General features: G+C 46.5%; 1 protein-coding gene across 3 annotated transcripts in view; it reads right to left on the bottom strand.

Moving 5' to 3' along the window:
• The window catches only part of MIOS (meiosis regulator for oocyte development), a 37,146-nt gene extending 35,421 nt beyond the window's left edge, over nt 1-1,725 (bottom strand). For 2 of the 3 annotated variants that reach the window (XM_023519424.1, XM_012812603.2), the window contains exons 1-2: nt 896-1,494; nt 463-555 (exon numbers count right to left, since the gene is read on the bottom strand). The gene's annotated coding sequence lies outside the window, so the exon portion shown is untranslated. Of the gene's footprint in view, nt 1-462; nt 556-895; nt 1,495-1,521 lie in introns of those variants that run through there. The other variant, XM_023519423.1, reaches the window with a different exon arrangement.
• Between the last annotated feature and the right edge of the window lie 4,374 nt (nt 1,726-6,099).

Here is a 6,099-nt window from a genome sequence, read left to right as displayed (position 1 = left end):
GGAGGTTGCTGTGAGCTGTAATGCCACGGCACTCCACCCAGGGGGACAGCTTGAGGTTCTGTCTCAAAAAAAAAAAAAAAAAAAAAAAAAAAAAAGAAAAGTATTCACAATCTAACACATACTATAGATGGATCCCTGCAAATAAACACTCATCCCTAGGAATCTGGTATAGAGCAAAACCTGGAGTCAGAAATCCTACAGCCACTCACTAGCTTAGACTATAACAAATCTTATAATGCTCCAAAACCATAAAATTGAGACAAAAGCTATCCTATTCCCATCTCACAAAGTTGTGACAATTCACTGAAATAAGGCCCCTGCATCACATAGATGCTATTATTACCACCATTCCCTTAATCAGTCATGGAAGTCAAAGTTTTTTCCAATGTTGGAGCCATTGAAAAACTGAATGCAGAAGGGAATGGGGTTTGCAATAATTACAGCTTATATGCAGAGTCTCACCTTCAAGTTTAACAAGTGCTTATTTCCCATCCATGGCTTCTCAGTAAAAGGCATGTTGATTCCAAGTTCATCTCTGGAAAATGTGTAACAGCGCTGTCCAAAAGAAATACAGTGTGAGCCCCATGATTTAAAAATTTCTAGCAGCCACATTAAGAAGTAAAAAAAAAAAAAAAAAAGATGAAATTAAATTTAAAAATACATTTTAACCAAGATATAAAAAATATTATGTTTTCAACACGTAATCAATGCAAACTAGTGAGTTTTTTACATTTTGGGGTACCAAGTCTCAGACATCCAATGGGTATTTTACACTCACAGCACTTCTTGATCCCACGTGGCTACTGGACAGTGAAGTCCAGGACATTACAGTAATACTAAGTGTACAAAGTATCCAATCACATGCTTTTAAGTTGTTGTCTTCTACTTTTCTTACCGTGGCAAATTATGAGAGCAGTTTCAAGAAAATTCTCACCACCACCATCTTCAAGGAGAGGCACTGCACGTGACCGAATTTCCCTTAAAATATAAGTTACACAAAAGGCCTGCAAAAGCAGTCATTTGCTAAGCAATTTAGCATAGCCCAAGGAATACGTGAGACGCCTCATTCATCCTCCTAAGGAATTTTCATTACTCATATTTGAAGAGACCAGAGCTCACCGGGAGGTAGGCAATTTAAGTACAGTATTTACTAGGGGACAAGTGGAAACAAGGCATGTTGTCACTCCGAGTAAAGCACCCATCTGGGGGCGACTCCCACGCTGCAGACACCTGGCTGAGGCCGGCGTCGGAGACCGGGACACGGCTCCGCACCACCCCGCCGCGGCCCCAGCGCCCCGGCAGGTCTCCGCGCGCCCTCGGGCCGCCCGCAGCCGCGGGGCTCCCGCCGAGGCCCGAGCGGTCAATCGGCGCGGTTACCATCCCACCGTGCGGAACGCGACGGCCCGCTGAGCCTCCTAGAGCCGCCTCTGCCCGAGTCTTTCAACTAGACTTTCTCAGGCCCCTCGCGGGGGTCTGCGGCGCTCCAGAGAGCCGAGACGCAGCCGGGCCGCACTCACCGACCTGAGGTGGCCGCGGTGGCAGCTCAGCCGCGGCACAGCCGCTTCCGGCCTGGGCGCAGCCCCTCCCGCCGCCGGAGCCAGGACGCGGGCAAGATGGCTGCCGTGGCGGCGTGGTCCGTGACCGGGACCACTGACTGGGCTGGGACCCACTACCCCTCCGCCACGCTTCGGGAACGCGCCACCCCGCCTCGGCCTCGGAAGGGCGTTCCCCCTGCGAGCCCCGCCCTCCTCTCACGGAGTAGCCCCGCCCCGAGGCGGGGTCACTGCCCAGGAGGCCCCGCCTTCCGCCGGAGCACTCCAGCCCGCCCCGCAGGCCCCGCCCCTGGGGCCGGCCCCCGACGGCTTGTCCCAGCCTCAAAGTGGCGTTTTCAAGCACGTTAACATATTTTAGTAGCTAATCTGATCAGTTTTAATTTCCATTAAAATTAAATACAGGATATGTACTAGAAGATCCAAGGTGTTTGATTCACGATGTATTTACTCATGGCTCATTCCACAAATTTGTCTTGAGTACCTACGTGCCTATTGTGTACCCAGCACCTTGCCAGAACGCTGGAGATACAGGACTGAGATAAGAAGAGGTGGTCCCGGCAGGACACAGGCAATAGGAGTGGTAGACTGTTGGGACTAACAGCTACCCAGGAGGCTCGCCCGCTTGGGGTCCGGGGATCAAGCAAAGCTTCTTTGAGGAGCGCTAGGCTGAGCGGAGAAGAGTGCGGGAGTGGCCGGGGAAAGGGAACAGGGCGGAGGGAGCTGCAAGAGAAAAGCCTTCCAGGGCTGGGGATCAGCGAGCGGTTGGACAGGAGCGAGGACATGGCAGTGGGGAAGCAGTAGAGCATGGAGGAGTGAACAGAGATGGAGCAGAACAGAGCAGGAGTGAACAGAGCAGGAGTGGGCAGAGATGCTGGATTCGAAAGGCATTAGAAGCCAGCCTAGTGGGTTGGATGGACTTTTTCCTAAAAGCAATGGCGAAGTGATAGAAGGTTTTTAGCCAGGTGAGTGGAATGATCATATGTTCCTCAGAGAGGTGGCGGGATGGAGTATATGGATAAGGGAAGATGGAAACCCAAGCTGCCAGTGGTATGGAGAGTGTATGGATAGGGAGAAGCAGGTGGCCTGGGGAATGGTTAGAAGGCGCCACGAACAGAACAGAGCACGATGATTGCCCTAGAGAGTGCGTGGAAAGAGGACTCTGGGCTTCTGGCTTCCAAAACTGAGTGACGGGTGGTGCCACAGGTGTTACAAGTCTGACATGGAGGTTTGTTCAGATGGCTGACGGTCTTTGCTTGTCTGTTCATGCTCACAAGCGGGTGGTCTTGGGCTTGTGGTAGTGCTTACTATAAACGGCATCATGACCTTAGTCCTATGATCTTCAAGGAAGATGGTTTTAGTGGGAGACTTTGGGGAGACTACTGCCTTCTCATTGCTGCCAGAGGAAGAGTAGAGACTGAAGAAATCACTGTATTACTGAGGGAAGACACCATAGGATTCATCACTTCACTATCTTGCCAATCTTCTCAATGGTTTTGGCCTTGGCTCCAAATCTCCACACAAACCTCAGATCAATACAAGACTTTCCTTACTTACTCCTACCCTTTCCCTTAGCACTCACTCAGGAGATAACTTCCTAGTTAGAAACCTAGATAACCTCCTACTTAGAAAGAAAAAGTAATTAGATAGGAATTCCCATGGCCTCCCACTCTCCTCCTTCCTGCCTTCCTCGTCCCCTCTGCCCACATACTCACTCACTCCCATTCTTCTGCTGACAGTGGAGGGAGGAATCTGCATGTTTCTCCTTATCTGAGACCTTGCACCATCAATTTTCTCCTCTTTTGTGTATCTTCAACCTCTCCATTTCTACCGGTTCTTTACCTACAACACACACTTGAGTCATTCTTATTTTCTCCTCAAAGGAGAGGAGTGTACTTGCTCTCGTTAATTATATTTCTCCTGTTTCCCCTGAATTCACTCCAAGTGTCTTATGCCTAGGGTGACCAGACGTCCCGCTTTTCAACAATTTGTCCCGCGTCCCGAGGCGTTTTAAAAAAGTCCCAATTTTTGGAAAGAATGCACGAACGGGCTGGAGAACAAGAAGGGAATATATGGTTTTCGGCTGCCATGTGGCTATTTCACCAGAATATGAGTTTTATATTATTTTTGTTAATTTTATAATCTTAAACTGTAATAATAACAAATAATTGCTGAGAAGTGATTATCGAGAACTGCTTATCAAAGTTTGCATTGTTGTCAGGCCCTGCCCTGCCGGGTCCCCTGCCGGCCCGGCCCCGCCCCGCTCCCCGCGGCCTTGTGGTCCGCCCCGCCCCCCTCGGCCATGTGGTCCCGCCTTACCGATGTTAAAATCTGGTCACCTTACTTATGCCCACCCAAACTGCCACTTGTCAAGGTCATTCATGACCTCCATACTGTCAGTTCCAAGGGCAAAAGCTTTACCCTTGAGCTTTTGACACTTTTGACTAATTTCTCTCTCTTGCAATACTTAGTTCACCACCCTCTCCTGATTTGTCTTCTGTCCCTATGACTTTGCTGTTCCTTGAACCTGGCAAGCGTGCTGTTGCCTCAGGGCCCCTGTCCTAGCTGTTCCCTCTGCTTTCTTCCACCAGAAATCCTCATGCCTCATCCTCTGCTCACTTGTCACCTACTACATGTAAATTAGCTCTTCACCACTCTGCTTTGTTTTTCTTCATAACATTTACCACAATTTCATAAATATATTTGTTCTTTACTTGCCTATAGCTGTCTTTTTCTAGAATATGTGCTTCAAATTCCCATTTTGTTTTCCATTCTGTCCTTTTTCTTCTTAGTAAGAGAATATGCTTCTGTACCCAAAGTTTAAGCAGGGAACTTGGTGACCCAGTTAGAGATGACATTCCTGGGCCTCTTTTTCATATAAAAAAGTTGTGCCCTGTGAGATTTAGTAGAAGTGGATCATGTCCTCGAGAAGGGAAACTGCTTGCCACATACTTCCTCTTCCCTCTTCCTGCTCTGTGACAAATAGTAAAAAGATACATGGACTGGATACAAAAGCCAACTATTAAGGAAGACAAAGCTGTCCTATTACCCTAATTCCCAGATTAATTGCAGGGAACTGAGGCACCTTCTTTGGATCAACCACAGATTTCTGGACTATTACACGAGAGAATATAAGCTTCGTTCTTTTATAAGTCATAGTTAGCCAGGCACAGTGAGTCATGGCTGTAATCATAGCACTTCGGGAGGCAGAGGCAGGAGGATCACTTGAGACCAGGAGTTTTAGACCAGCCTGAGCAATATAGTGGATCTCATTGCTTCAAAACAATTAAAAAATTATCTAGGCTTGGTAGCATGCACCTGTAATCCTAGCCACTCGGGAGGCTGAGGCAGGAGGATCTCTTGAGCCCAGGACTTTGAGGTTGTAGTGAGGTAGCAGTAAGGTTGCAGCTATGATGATAGCACTGTATTTTAGCTTGGGTGTCTAAAATAAATAAATAAATAAAAATTACTATTTGTTTGGACTTGTTTGTTGTGATGGCTTAGCTGGTTCCCTAACTAATACCCAGGGGCTTTATCTATTTTATTCTCTGTTTAATTGCCAGGACCTAAAATAGTGCATTACACAGAGAACATCGTTAATAAAAATTTGTTGAATACATCCTAAAATAGTATCTTTCTCTTGTCTACACCCCCTTTAGCTAATGTCTTTTTCTCTGCTTTATTTCCACCTAAGCTTTGTGAAATTATATACTTTTCATATCGTTACCAGTTCCTTGTACTCTAAAGCCCCTTGTTCTCCTCGAGAACTGATTCCACTTCTCCACTAACCCATGTTGCTTATGGGTAGCAACCTTATAGTAAAGAACTTCAGATTTCTTCCAGCACCTGTTGCACAATAGGTACACATATTCAGAAAATATTTACTGAGTGGGTGAGTGCTTTGCATTTGTTGGAAGGATTAAACCATGTCAGAGAATTTGACAGTATGGTCTGAAGTTACATTGGTTACCTTTATTCAATATGCATTTTATAATGGATCCCGGAATTGCTGTATTTCAGTCTTGGTATTTTGTTTGTTTTAAACTTAAACTTTTAAACTTTTGTGTTCTCAATAGGATGTTGTTCTTTTTAAGCTCTTTCGTTTATGTTGTGATCCAGGATAGGAGCTGTTGTGGTTTTAAAACAAAAAAGGATAGCGATCTAAGAACAGCTAACTTTCTTCTAGTTTATGGCTGCCCAGCCGCAGTTCAGCTACCATAACACTGAAACATTGTGCAGAGTCTGTGACTGGCTAGTCCCAACTCCTGTTACTTCCACATGCACAAAATCAGTCTATATCTAAGAGCAAATTTTACTCTTAGATGAAGGCTAAGGAGGCATCAAGCTGAAATTAAGGCCCTATAAACATGTAACATGGGGTGGGTAATCTTTTCACAAAGATTGAGGGTGAGAAAATCTGAGCTATCTTAAAATAGAGATCTTTGGCTCAGCCCCTATAGCTCAACCGGCTAAGGCGCTAGCCACGTACACCTAAGGTGGCGGGTTCGAATCCCCAGCCCGGACCCGCCAAACAACAATGACGGCTGCA

Source organism: Otolemur garnettii, unplaced genomic scaffold (genome assembly GCF_000181295.1).
Source record: "Otolemur garnettii isolate 467f Iridium unplaced genomic scaffold, OtoGar3 scaffold00005, whole genome shotgun sequence".
Classification (NCBI taxonomy): Eukaryota; Metazoa; Chordata; class Mammalia; order Primates; family Galagidae; genus Otolemur; species Otolemur garnettii.
Note: the sequence above shows the minus strand (reverse complement) of the source record. Positions and strands in the feature narration are given on the sequence as shown.